Here is a 14,844-nt window from a genome sequence, read left to right as displayed (position 1 = left end):
CCTAATTACCGGGGGCCGCGGGGGGAGTAACGGAAGACGAAAAACGTTGGTTTCCCCTTCTCGGTTTCCTCGGAAAACCGCACTGTAGCCAACCACATTTTGACCCACCGGTTTTACTCCTAGCCAAGGTCACAACGCGCGCACCCACGTGCAAATGTGCTCCAGCCCAGAAAAGAGCAGAACTCCCGAAAGGCTGCTAGCCACGGGACAACGACAACTCCTGTAAATGTAATCTAAAGCCAGATACAGCTCTGCTACGAAGCAAGGAACCTGCCCCCCTGTTTTATCCGGACTCTGATTTATCGCCCGCGGGATACCGCTGGGGATTTCCCCAGCAGCGCTTTTTAAGGCCAGGCAAACGAATGCCGGCCGCCCCCTCTCAAAAGAGAGAGAGAGAAAGACAGACAGACAGAGATTACTATAAAAATATTGGAAAACTTTCACCGGGACAACGAGTTGGAGGCGGTGGTGGAAAGAACCATCCCTGCAGGCAAGGAAAAGAGAGAAGGAAAAGAAGGTTGAAACTGGTAGACTACTGGGGTCCGTTGCGAGCCTCTCTCCCTGTAGGCCTGTTTCACACACACAAACACATACACCGCCCCCTCTCCTTTAAGGCCCGCAGCTGAAGAGGAGTTCCTGAACCCACTTCCCCCGTGGAAGAGCAGCTCTGCTCCCAGCTCCGGCCCCGCCCCAGAACGCCCCGCAGGCCGTATTTCAAAGCCCCTTCCCAGTTGTCCGGGCTACACTGGGGCGGGAGCTTCTCGCCGACCGCTTCGGTGCAGATCGGGCGGCTCTGCCCCGAAGCGCTCCCAGTCGCGCGAATCCTAAGACTGACGGGCGGGCGGGCGGGCGGGCGGGCGGGGTGGGGGGCCCTCCCGTCGCAGCCCTCCCGTCGCAGCCCTCCAGTCTCTGCCTGAACTGCACTGGGTTGCTCACCGCTCCAGCAGGCTCCCGGGGACACCGCGACGCCGTCCTGCCGATCTGGGGCACCGACGGCACTCGCCTACTCCGGTTCCTTTCCCCGCGGCAGTGACGGCCGCTACTTCGCTTCGCCGCTTCCCATCGCGCTCGCCCGAGAGGACGGGGGGGACGGTGCGGGAGCGAGGGAGCGAGCTTCCTTCCCTCCGAGCTTGGCGAGCAAGTCTCGCCTTCTTCGCTTTCCATGGCAATTATTCTGCCTTTTAATGCCACTCCGGGAGAGGGACCAACCCCTACCCCCACCTTTATTGCCGCTGATTGAAGAAAGCGCCCTGATCGACAGGTGAGAGCCGCCGCTCGCCCAGGAAAGCCGGCGCGCCTAAGAGACGGGTCGCTCGCTTGCTCCAGCCAGCCAGCCCACTCGCCCGCCTGCCCTTGCTTTGCTTGGGAGGCTCGAAGCTTTCGTGGATCTCCGTCAAGGCCTCTTCCAACTTTGAAGGCTGGCTGGGCCGCCGAAGCTCCGACGCTACTCTTATGCACTCAGTGACCTCCACAACGGAGGTTCGGAACTGATCAAAAGAAATGAGTAACCCTCTCAACTGAGCCACTGCTTTGGGGGAATCGGAAGGAGCCTACGAGTAGGTCCCGTGGAGAGCCAGTGTCTAAGCCACCAGCTCAATCCCTTTCTCTCTCCGTATCTGTCCACTTTAGAAAAGCACAGGTGAGGGGGGAGATGCCACGGTCTGATTGTCTGGAGTCTAAGCAAAGGGGACCATCGAAGCCACTTAGCTCCCCTGCAGTCAGCAGAGAAGACTTGCGGTAGAGGATCCCTTCCATCTCATTGTTCAAAGAAGAGGAGATATTGGGGAGGAGAGCAGGAGGAAACACTTTGCCAGGATGCCGCAGCCTCCCTCTGGAAAACTTTCTTGGCCCATAATAGCCAATCGGCCTGTCCCTGAGGAGTAGTTACTGAACATTTCATTAGGTTTGGTATTGCGTTGCTTTTCCAAGAGCTGATGCCAAGTGTTGTATATCCTCAGAAAAAGAAGTAATAAAATGTATTTTATATTTAAAAGCCTCCTAAAATGCCTTCCAAAGAATCTCTGCTAATTTGGGCTGGATTCTATCTAGTGGATTTCACATCAAGGGGTAAATATCATAGGTTAGAAATCTCCCACGCTTCAGTCACCACTGCTTGCTCAAATGCAAGTCATCATGAAGGAAATCAGAACGTTTTCAGAAAAGAATCCTTGGTTTTGTCCCCACATATACTTTTAATGGATATCAAGGCTATAGCAAATACTAGCATTCTTATTTCCAGTGGTAGCTGAAAGCTAGTCTAGGTAAGTTTTCAACTGTGGGGTATGTCATTCCTTATGCCTTTCAAGTTTTCACCAAGCTTACTTGATGTGAAAAAGGCACTGGCCTGGAATTATCTGCCCAGTCAGAGACCTTTCTCTAGGATTAGAGGCTGGTTAGGCAGGTGAATTTGGGAATGGGTGTCTGAGTCAGGGAATCCTCTGATTCATGGGTTATGAAATTTGTATTTTCTCCCCTGTCCTGTTTTGCACGCAGGACTTTTGGCAGACCTGAAAGGAGCCCTTGGTCAATGAGACTGCTACACCTTCCACTGTTAATAGCCAATTTGTCCAAGCTAAAATCCACAGACAGCAGAAGCTCACAACCTCTCCTTCTCTTTATCGCTCCCCCCCAAGACTTTTCTCCCCCTCCTTCCTCCCAATGTTGCGTCTGTGCTTTGTCAGTGCAGTGGAAGATTGGATGTTTTCAACGATCTGCCAATACCCCATTTTGTGGCATGTGTGAGGATGTGTGGGTTTAATTGCAGAGGACGCTTGTTTTTGCTTAAACTTGGAAACCTGGTAAACTTCAATGGTGAAGAAAGAAATTATAAACCTCTCTCTTTGCAACACATTCATAAAAGTAGGACTTACAACTTCTTAGAACAGATGGGGGCAGGCTCCAGCTATCATTTTAGATCCATTGCTTTCTTTTTAAGGGAAATGGACTTTCTGCTGACTTCCTACCTGGCCTGGGATGGGTTGAAAAGGCAGAAGTTTGAGAGTCTCTTAAAATTCAAGAGCCCACTGTAGTCACAATTCAGGCAAGGAAGCCCTTGGTGGTCTTCACTTCTTACCATTCCTAACAATGCAAGACTCTTCTAGGATCAGAAAAGGTTATATCTCTAGATACAGTTTTCAATGTCCCATTATATCAACCAGATGCACTGAAGAAGCCCAAAAACATAAGGAGGAAGGGGTTGTAGCCATCAGCTCTTTTTTCCTAGGAGCTGGTATAGGGGATTCCAGATTCAAGGCTAATAGGCATTTATAGCCCAATTTTCTAGAAATTTGTGCATCTAAACTGGGACTGTCACCATGCCTGATGGCAGTGAGTTACAGCTTAAGTCATCACTACGATACAAAAGTGCTGCTTTTTATTGATCGTGTTTTCCCGGCACTTAGTTTTAATAGGCAATCTCAAATGTTTACATTGTTAAGAGGAAAAAACTGTTTATATCCACAGTTTTGATGCCATATATAATTGTATTTACTTTTATAATGCAGACTCCCCCTAATCTAAAAGCACTGATATGGCAGCCTTCCCTATTAAGCAACTCTACTCATTTTAGTTACATCTTTCCCAAGGCTACGATAACTCTTAGGCTTGATGACCACATCTTTTATAAGGAAATTGGCTGTTATATTTCAAACATCCTTCTTATTTGCAATAATAGACTCTACTTTTTTTTTTACAGCAGTCACATACACTGACATTTTTATTAAGCTACTCCCTATTTCTACCTTCACTGGAGAATAGGTCTCAGGGAACTCAGTGAGTAAACATATCTAGAATTGTATTGATAGCCCTTCTGATTCACTCAAGTATGTGTTTAATCCTTCTGTATTGATAAAATAGATGGTTGGCTCTTCCAGCAAGTCCTTTGCAAATTTTCTCAAAAGTAAATTATCTTCCAGTTCAGCAAGTGTTCTGACAATGTGCACTCAGCAATCCTATTTAGATTCCAAAGTGTATCTCAGTGTTTTTCATGATAACACCCCTGCTTATCTTCTTCCCCCAATTAAGTGGGCTAGAATTGTCCTGATCTTACTTATTCTGAGTTATTATTATAATTCTGTTTGGCAAATCTATACTATTGCAGGATAAGCAAGTTTGTTTAAAAGACTGATGGTTCTGATCACACTTGTGAATTTCGTGTTTACATAAACAGGGATTAGATTAGATTACACAGAACAATAATCCTAAACTAAACTCTTTAGTTGAAGAATTTTTAACCAAGTTAAAAATTCAGGAAAAGCATTTGTATAGCTAGTTAAACTTCAGTTAATTTTTAAATCGGTTTTTAGTTTTTAAGTTGGGAAAATTCATTTGACTCAGGTTTACAGTTTAGCTGAAATCCAGAAAATGGGTTAATCCAGGGATCGAATTAAGCCTGTGGTCTGAATTCAGTTTAAAAAGTAGCCGTTCGCATTTTAGCATAGTTCGGGGAAATCCCAGTTCTTGCGTGCAGCGTTCTTCCGGTTCGAAGCCTTCAAATAAAGGCTGCTCTGTGAGTTGGGAGCCAGATTTGGAGGTCGGTTCCCAAATTCCGCGAAGCCGTGGTTTGCTCAGTGATGATTTTTGAAATATGGTAAAATGGTGACACGCGCCCATCGATTTTGTGTTCCCTCCTTGAAGTTGCGCTCAAACCAGACGTACCAAATGACCGATGAGGTCAGTCTATGCAAAGTTGCTTTCCGGGTTTTAGGCTTTACTGGCAGGTAAGCCCAATAGACTTGGTGCTTCAAGATTTCCTGTCCCATCCTTGGCCGACGCCGAGATTGTCTGGGGTGCATTGCCGCTATTTCCTGTGCTCTTTCCTGCCGTCGCCTTTTCTCACTTCCCCACCACCATTGCCGCCCAGAAACAGCAGCCGGAACTCCGAAACAGGCTTTTTTGTTCCGAGCACGGACTGATGAAGCGACAGTGGTTTGAGAACAGCTGTCCTGGGGGTGGAAGGTTGGGGCAGAGCACGCTTTGCACATCCCTTAAATTAGCGGAGAATTCCGCTTCTAGTCCCACTATGGGTAACGTCGGCAAAAACCTGGCACATGAAGTCCTTTCCTGACAGCCCAACGTGCCTTTTTCAAAGCAGTGTGATTTCTGCCGTAGTAGGAGCATATACCTGAGGGTAATATCTATTACTTATGGACTTAAGCAGCTCTCTCAAACCCATGTCACCTGAATGGAAAGGTTTGCAGAACCTATGCCCTGTTTACTGTAGCACAACGGAGCCGAGGCACCTACCATGCTAGAAGTCCAAGATATAAATAGTAAAGAGGATATGGGTGGCATTTTAAGACAGTAGTGGGTAGACAAGTTAGAACCTCAAAGTTTCAGATCATTGAGAAATGGGAAACAGAAAAGGCTGGAGAATCCTGTGTCTCCTTTTCTTTTTCAGGTGGACCTATAGAATCCTGATAGTTGCTATCTAATCAGGAAAAGCTCTGAGAGCCAGAGCATGCTGGGGTTTCAGGAGTCCTCAGCTAAGTTTAAAATCCAAAATGTGAAATGGGTGCGGTGTTTTGTGGAATATGTAAATAAGTCCCCTAGCTGTTTATGTTGATTAAGTCTGATTGTTTCTTGTGACTACACATATTTGAGTCCCTGAATTGTAGTAGGTAATCGAATGGGGATTTCTGCACTGAAATAAGGAGCCAAGAGAAAAATTGCAGCAAGATCTATATTAGTTCAAGCTTATATTCTTTGGCTATAAAGGAGGAACAGTACAACTTTTATTTCAACATACTTTAAGGTGTATTATTTAAGCAGAAGTCTATGAGGCAATTTCACCTAATCTAATCCTGATATTATATTGGCAGGAAATCAGGATTACTCATTACCAGACTATTACATGTATAAATGTGGATCTAGAAATGCTAAAATTCCTTCAGTTCTTTTGTAATTGTTTGCAGGAAACTTGATCGAATGAAAGCGATAATGCCTTATATACATAATTTGAGTGTTCAAAAATGCCATTATTACTTGGTTAAGCAGGGTGACTAGGAGAATGAATAGGAGAAAGCAGCTAGAGGTGGGGTTTTCTTCAGTTCAATTCAATTTAACAGAATTCATATAATTCTGTTAAATGAAGAAATAATGATATCAGGATAGAAGCTTTTTATGCTTTCTATAAATTCCACCTGAGATTACAATTTTAATCATCAAATGCATTAATCTATAATCTGGTTTGATTAAAACATATAAAGAATCCATAGCAAAATGACATGTGAAAAAATGGATCAGTAGAATCAAATCAAGAAAGTATATTACACAAACAACTTTTTTTAAAGAAACAGTCATTTTATTAACAAAAATATATGCACAATCATGTGGTTCAGCACTTATTGAAAAAAAATACCAGACTTCTGGGAGATAATAATTTATTTAAACCTGTATGCCACCCAGCTCTCAATGACTCAGGTTCATCTCTAAAACAGAGATGCAAGTCTATCAACATATGAACCTCTTTTCTGGCATCTTAAATATTGCTATATAAAAACCAATAATATATAGATACCCCAAAGGTCTCTGGGCAGTGTAAAACATCAATCCCCCTCCAAATAATTAAAAAATAAGAAAATTAGAACAATGTTAAAATAAAAAAAATCACATAAAAATAAATATAAACCTCAAATAAAACCTGAAATAGTTGCCCATAATGAGTCACTTGGGACCAAAAAAGCACATTGATTTTACTAATCCTTCTTTATAGCTACCAGTATCTCCTGTCACGATGCAAGATCTAATTCATTTACTACTAAAATTCTTGTGTCTGTTTGTAACATTCAATTGGACAAAATGGTGCATCATATGGGAACAAGTTTTCAACCAATAAAGTATCTCAGATGGACTAACTGACAGACTAGGACCCATCAATCCAGTGAGAATGACATTTGGGGAAGTTGTGGCCTCTTTAGCATCATTATGTTGCCACAGTCAGTCATGGTCACATGATTATCATTCCAATGCTCCCTGACATTTTTCCACAAGTCAATGGGGAAGCCAGCAGGAAGTATACATTTGATCATGATTGCCATACTTCCTTCCAGATTTCCCAAAGCAAAGTCTTTGCAGGAAGCATTGGCAATGGGGAAGCAAGTTTCTCAGGTAAGTTTCCCCCACCTATGCCACCTCCACAGCCCTTTTATGCTCATGTCCTGTTGGCTATTCATGCACCCCTGCACATTCATTCTGACCTGTGCTGCAGTTCCATGTGCCCTTCCTGATACATGCCATATCTCACACGCATGCCACACACCATTCATCATCCATACAACATCCCATTCACCTTCCTCAAATCACATTGCACCTTCATACCCTCTCCACGAATCATCTGGCACCTCTTGCACTTGTCCATGCACTCTCATCAGGGGTGAAATCCTACCAGTTTGGACCAGTTCAGGCGAACTGCTAAGGATTATGGGCATCAGTTCGCCAAACTGGTAGTAATTACTCCTCCTTGGCCGCACCCACGCCCGGCCAGTCACTGCTCATAGAATTGAATTCCACAGAATTCAATTCCACAGAATTGAATGTTAAATACAGCAGAGAGAATGCTAACTTTTCTCCCTCCATTCACAAGGTAGCTGCTGCACCCTGTCCTTTTTAAGGTAGTACCCAGGAGGGAGGGGGATGGGGGATGGGGAACAGCTGAAATGGAGCCGTTTTTGTGAAAGGCAGGAAAATGGGGAAGGGGATTTTCCGGCTTGTCATCCATTCCTCAATCTCAGCACAGACTGAGGGAAGGATGGTTAGGCAGGAATATTCCCCTCCCCATTTTCCTGCCATTCACAACGAGTGGCTGGAAGGAGAGAGTCCGGTGAAGAGCCCCTCAGTGTGAGTGATGTTGAGTTGGCCATGCCCATCCAGTCACATGACCTCCCCCCAACAAGCGATGCCCACAGAACCGGTAAGGGAAATTTTTTAATGTCATCCCTGACTTTCATCAACCTGTGTGGCACCTCTTGTAACCCCATATACCCTTCCTGACTCATGCCCAGCCCCATGAACCTTCTTCAATCATGGGGCACCCCTTGTACATCCCTGCACACCCTTCGCAGTCCATGCCACACCCTACATTCATTATTTGACTGAAATGGACATGCATAGTTTCCTTGACCTGCTTGGCACCTCTCATGCATGTCTGTGAACCCTTGCATGCCCTTCTCAACTATTACCATACCCCCACACACCCTACCTGACCTGTATAATGCCTTTTCTAAATTCAATGGGGAAACTGGCAGGAAGTCTAAACTTGATGCGAAGGAAGGAAAACAGAGGGAGGGAGGGAGGGGGAGAGGAAGGAAGGAAGTAATATTATTTATTTATTTATTTATTTATTTGAATTTATATCCTGCCCTTCTCCGAAGACTCAGGGCGGCTTACACTGTGTTAAGCAATAGTCTTCATCCATTTGTATATTATATACAAAGTCAACTTTTATTGCCCCCAACAATCTGGGTCCTCATTTTACCTACCTTATAAAGGATGGAAGGCTGAGTCAACCTTGGGCCTGGCGGGACTTGAATTTGCAGTAATTGCAAGCAGCTGTGTTAATAACAGACAGGCTTAGTCTGCTGAGCCACCAGAGGAATGAAGGAAGGAAGGAAGGAAGGAAGGAAGGAAGGAAGGAAGGAAGGAAGGAAGGAAGGAAGGAAGGAAGGAAGGAAGGAAGGAAGGAAGGAAGTTAGTTCCTGGCAGTTTTCTGTCAGCTCCTCACAAGGGAAGTCAGTGAGGAAGCCATCAGGAAGTCAGAAGTCACTCCCACTGATTTTGTGCCCCTGTGGTCTTTCTGTTTTTCTTTTAGGTAAGGAAATACGTCTGAAACAATGACCAACTGGGTCTTGGATTGTCTAGTTGGGATACAAAAACCTCTTAAGGCCCAGGCAAATATGGTATCTACAGAAGTGTCTGAGGAGTTCAATTATTCTAGTTTATAAAAGTAAAATCAAAGGGACCCAACAATTGATTGGCTATTCACTGTTAGTTTACTGAATCTGTAAAGTGGAATCATGGAGAAAATAAACAGTAGTGTACAAGTATCAGGCAAGCTTTCAGAAAACAAGAAGCTGGTGCTTTATTCTACAGCATTCACTTACAAATACAGGTAGTCCTCGACTTACAACAGTTCACTTACTGACCGTTCAAAGTTACAACAGCACTGAAAAAAGTGACATATGACCATTTTTCACACTTATAACCGTTGCAGCATCCCCATGGTCACATTATTTACATTGGAATGCTTGACAACTAAGTCACATTTATGACGATTACAGTGTCTCGGAGTCATGTGAACACCTTTTACAATCTTCCGACAAGCAAAGTCAATGGGAAAACCAGATTCACTTAACAACCGTGTTACTAATTTAACAACTACAGTGATTCACTTAACTGAAAAGTTGTAAAATGGGGCAAAACTCACTTAACAAATTTCTCCCTTAGCAACATAAATTCTGGCCTCAGTTATGGTCGTAAGTTGAGGACTACCTGTATATACATACCATTAGTTCTCATTTAACAAATGGAATTGGGTTCAGCAACACCATTGCTTAGCACCAGGGTGATTAAGCAAAACATCACAAGATTGCAATGGAATTACAACCTCTTTGGTCATTAAGTGAATCACCAGAGTTTTTAAGCAAAACATCACGTGGTTTACAATTTTACTTCCATGTTCTCTATTAACTCACCTTGTCACAAGCAGTTGGGAAATGCACAAATGGCAAGCACATGACTGCAGGATGCTGCAATGGTGATAAATGTGAGGACTAGTCTCAAAGCTACTTTTTACACCATTGTAACCTTGTCATTAAATGAGTCCTTGTGGATCTTTCATTTGCCTTTAACTCAGTTGTAGAGCAAGATGTATTTGTTTATATGGACAGAAGACTGCTAATGCTGATCAGAAAACTACAGACTGTAACATGCAGATAAGTCTAGGACCCAGTGGTTAAATTCTCTGCGGATTGCCACTGGTTCGCTGCTCCTGCATGCACAGTGTACACCAAAAGCATGCTTCATGTGCACACATGCACATTGTGCACCAAAAGCACGCTATGTACACATGTGCAGTGCATACCAAATGCACACTTTGCACCGGGGTGAAATCTAAATTTTTTTGCTACAGTTCTGTGGCCGTGGCTTGGGGGGGGTCATGTGACCGGGTGGGTGTGGCTATGTAACATGTGACTGGGGGATCAAAAGACTCACTAGCAATGTCCTGCTGGAACAGGGTTGGACTAGATGACCTCCAGGTTCCTTCCAGCCCTAGATTATCCTCTGAAGCTGTGTTTAGTGCTAGGTTTGTACTCCTTCCTTCCTTCCTTCCTTCCTTCCTTCCTTCCTTCCCTGCTTCTTTTCTCTCTCTCTCTCTCTCTCTCTCTCTCTCTCAAAAATGAACCCACATACACACACACCCCGTTTTTCCTCCCAGCAGGCTTCAGAGAAGCTTCAGGGAAGCCTGCTGGGAGGAAAAATGGACTCCCCCCCAATTTTTTGGTTTGGCTAGCAGAGCCTGCTGGAAGGAAAAACAGACTCCCCCCCCCCCGTTTTTTGTCTAGCACCCAGCTGAGCCGCACAATCATCAGAGGCTTTTTTTTTACTTTTAAAAGTATTTTTTCAGCCGATGAAAAAATGCTTTTAAAGTAAAAAAAAAAAACTCTGATGATCGTGTGGCTCAGCTGGGCATTGGGGGGGTGGGCAGGGATTTTTGCTACCAGTTCTCTGAACCAACCGCCACTATTGCTTACCGGGCGATCCGGTCCAAACCGGGAGCATTTAACCCCTGCTTTGCATGCTTCACACAGAAAAAGCTTGGGAAGGTAAGTAGAATAGCGAGTGGGGGGACAGCTGTGCTGCACAATTTAGCTTCGCTAGAAAGCAGGATTTCCTGCTTTCTAGTAAATATACTGTGTGGCACAACTGATCATCAAAAATACCAGTTTGGATGAACCGGTAGCTTTTTTTAACTACTGGTTCGCCTGAACCAGTAGCTTTTATCACTACTGGTTTGCCCAAACTGGTAGGATTCTCCTAAGCTTTAACAGACAGTGTACATATTAAAAGAGGCATGAAACAGACTTACATTCCAGGTTCTTTCTTTTAATTTTTATTTCACCAAGGTGTACCACTTTAAATTTCAATTTGAATTTCTATTGAGATGAGAACATGCCTCTTCTGGTATACACAGAAACAAGCTCTGTGGTAAGTTCTTACCCTCATCATCTTATGAGAGGGTTGATCAAGATAAATGATTTCTGCAAAAAAAATTTAAAAATGAATCCAAGGCAATTAAGATCAATGTCGGCATAAGCTCACGAAAGCATGCCATATATGGCAGCAGCTGTAGTGGAGGATACTTTGGTAAATACCTTACATAGAGCATTTATAAGCTGATAGTCAAAAAGTTGAGACAACTGTATTACAATATAGTACAGGTAGTCCACAAGTTATTACTGTAACGCAGCCTGCCCATTATGGTTGCAAGTTGTAATTGTCATAAAAGAAGTCAGTTGTGATTTTTTTTGGTGGCAGAAATACTGCCACCAAAAGGGAAGGGAATACTGCTGTCATTTAAGTACAAATGCCAGGATTGTTAAGCAAATCCATTATTCCTATAGCACAGTTTTGCTGAAAACTGGAAGTGCCTGTTTTCCACAAAACCATTGTAAAACATGCTCACATCATTACCAGACACTGCAAACGGTTATAAATTCCATTTTGCTGAGTGCTCAAAATGTGTCATGTGACCATGGGAGGGGCAACTGTCAGAACTTTAGATCTAGGTCAAAAATCTTTTTTTCAGGTAGGTCATAATTTCAAATGGTCACTAAGCAGTCAGTCATAAGGGCACTTGTACTCTGATTTCTCTTCCACAGTGATAGACATTTAGAAAACTAGTGGGACCCACACAATGTTTATCTAGAAAAAACTGGATTTCAAGCGTTAATGGTACAGAGATTTGGGAGACAAAAATAAGGCTGGAGATTTTACAAAACAAATTTACCAGAAGAGTTACAGTCTTTTTTTCTGAGATTCCAATAGCATTTCTATTAATAGAAACTGACTAATGAATGTTTCAGCATTGAGAAAAGTTTCTTCAAATACCACAGGACTGCTGTTAGATGTTATCAAGAATCATTGAAACAGGAGACTCTATTCAAGTTTATCACCCAACAGAACATCTGTATTATATAAGCTTTGCCCCAAATAGAGAGCACAGAGTGCATTTAAGAAGCCAGATTTGTTAATAGGACTCTGGGTTCAACTTGGAAATCATCAGCCATTGTCATTTTTTTCAAAGTGCATAATAAATTTAAAACAAATTCTGATAAAGCATTTTCTCTGTACACTAACTTTTCCCTCACTGAAGAAAGCTTTGTTGCACTAAGATTGTTCACAGTCCTAGATGGGAGAAATTATCTCTTTCTCTTGATTAATCATAAATGCATCTGTTGTAGCAGAGAATTAAAAATATGTTGATGTTGTTTACTTGTCAAATATAGATCAGTCCAAGAAGGACTCTTTTGTCGTATCTACCCTGGCCGTGGAATGGCATTCACAGATGTTAAATTGTGACAAAATCTATGAAGAAGTATTATTATGGTTTTCTTTTAATATTTTTATTATTAGAATACTGAAATAGAAGGAACAAAGTCTGTATTAGAGAGTGACAAATAAAACAAAGAGAACAACTACTAAGCACAAATAAAAACACTGTGGGATAACATGTTAGTGACACATTCTCTTCATGTCTTCCATTTGTTTCTCTTACTGTGGACCACAATTTAGATTTTTATCTTTCACATTGGACATTGAAGATCATTGCTAGTATCTATTAAAGCCCTTTTGTCCATTATTTTTAATTGGTCTTAACCTTTTTCCCAGAAGCCATATTCCATGTGTCTAAATTTGCCCTGTTGTGTAATAGGTAGTAAATAAAAGCAGCTGTTCTTGCTTAAATTTGCTCCAACTTCTATTATATATTGTCAATTTTGTCATTGCTGCATATTCTTCTTTTATTTTCCCAATCTTGTATTGTCAACAAAATTATTCTTTTTCAATGTTGAGCCAAATCTGTTCTTGCAGCAACATATATCTTATTGTGTTACTTTTCATTTAGGTTTTCTGAGATCATAAGTAATATAAATATGTGTGGTTTCTATTCAAATCTTACTTTTAGGATTGTCTGAGCATCTTTTGTATATTTCTTTCTAGTACTTTTGAGATTTTCTTTTACATAACCACCACACATGATAAAAATGTTTCTTCTTTCTTACAACATGGTCAGCATTTATTGTTATATGATTTGTCTATCATCATAATTATTGGTGTAGATATATACCATCTGTAACCCATTTTATATTAATTTCTCTTAAATTAGATTTCTCTTAAGCAAACCACAGCATTGTACTGTGATTATTTCTTTGAAATTTTGCATCCCCTTTGTCATACTTTTTTTTTATTTGTTCCATCTCTTTGCCATATTTCAATATTTTCTCACATTGCTGAGCTGGTTGCAAAGATTCCTACAGTGTAACCAGACATTCCAATAACTCTTCCCTTTGAGATTAGAGTTGACAGTAAAGGGAATGAATAGTCATAATGCTTTTATGCTTCGATGTTTTGATCAATTTGGTTTTAAATATTTAAAAAATGTCTGTACCTTTTATTCTGCTTCTATTTGTGCATTTGCATTCTTGTATCGCAATGGCCACTGAGTAAAATTATAATTTTCTTTCTTTTTCAGGGAAAAAATAAAAAAGAAATACTGTTTCCTGATTTCTACTTACATCTTTCTTCATTCCCTTCTCTCTATGTAACCACAGAATATTTGAAATAGTGCCTGTAATTAAACCCCTTCCTTCAGTTTGTCCTGAGAAACTCTTACTCCTGATATTCAACACTGTTTTAAGAGTAAATAATTATGATTCTACGTATAGTTGTCTAATGCAATTATTATTTAAGTATATTTATACGTATAGTACATTTATATAACTATGATATATAACACTTTCCCCCCATGTTGTATTTTTCTCATTTTCTTTCAAAATAATTTTCCATTGTCTTTGACAATGTACATATTTTCATCTTTGCAGGGTTTTTTCCCCATTTCCTTTTGTCATTGTTTTAAAAACAATAAAAGTATAAGTAAATGAATAAAAACCACTTGAAATCTAACACTGCTCCATTTTTTTGGTTTATACAGGAAGAATTGACCATAACGAAGTTATAGATGCTATAAGAATGTTATGATACGTTAAAACTGCAAGAATTAGATGGTGAATTGTTAAGCAATAGGTATGGCTTAACTTATTTAACTATGAGCGAAAAATGCATCCATGCTGGAGGATACCACCACTGTTCAAAAAAAAAGGTAACAAGAGTAATGCAAAATCAATTCTTCTTCTTCTTCTTGTGCCATATCCGTCATTGGACATTGGCAATCATGTTGACAATCCTATTTTTGTCAACAGCCACATGAAAAAGTGCTGCTGAGTTTTGTCCAAACCAGTCCTTTAGGTTTTGAAGCCATGATGTTCTTCTTCTGCCTGGACCTCGTTTGCCTTCAATCTTTCCCGCAAAATCAATAGAAGAGTCTTTAAGCCTGCCTAGGAAAATGCTTGGCAGAATTTGGATCATAAGGTCACAAGAGATAACTATGAGGAAAAACATGGGAAATGTAGTGTAATAATTTATCAGTGGGTACACATAATCAGGCAGAAGGTGTGCAGACCAAACTGTTGCTTTTCATTAGACGTTCATTAAGAAACATGAATGTCAGAAAGTAAGTTTATTGCATGTTGGTTGAAGTAGAAAAAACGTATGATAAAGTGAATAAGTTTG

General features: G+C 41.5%; 1 long non-coding RNA gene across 1 annotated transcript in view; it reads left to right on the top strand.

Annotated features, from left to right (window-relative positions):
- Window positions 1–14,559, top strand: part of LOC131200700 (uncharacterized) — a 30,824-nt gene extending 16,265 nt beyond the window's left edge. The window contains exons 2-3 of the long non-coding RNA XR_009155691.1: window positions 14,207–14,374; window positions 14,475–14,559. This is a non-coding gene — a long non-coding RNA (uncharacterized LOC131200700). The remainder of the gene's footprint in view (window positions 1–14,206; window positions 14,375–14,474) is intronic.
- The last annotated feature ends 285 nt before the right edge of the window (window positions 14,560–14,844 follow it).

The sequence above is a fragment of the Ahaetulla prasina genome, chromosome 1 (genome assembly GCF_028640845.1).
Source record: "Ahaetulla prasina isolate Xishuangbanna chromosome 1, ASM2864084v1, whole genome shotgun sequence".
NCBI lineage: Eukaryota > Metazoa > Chordata > Lepidosauria > Squamata > Colubridae > Ahaetulla > Ahaetulla prasina.
Note: the sequence above shows the minus strand (reverse complement) of the source record. Positions and strands in the feature narration are given on the sequence as shown.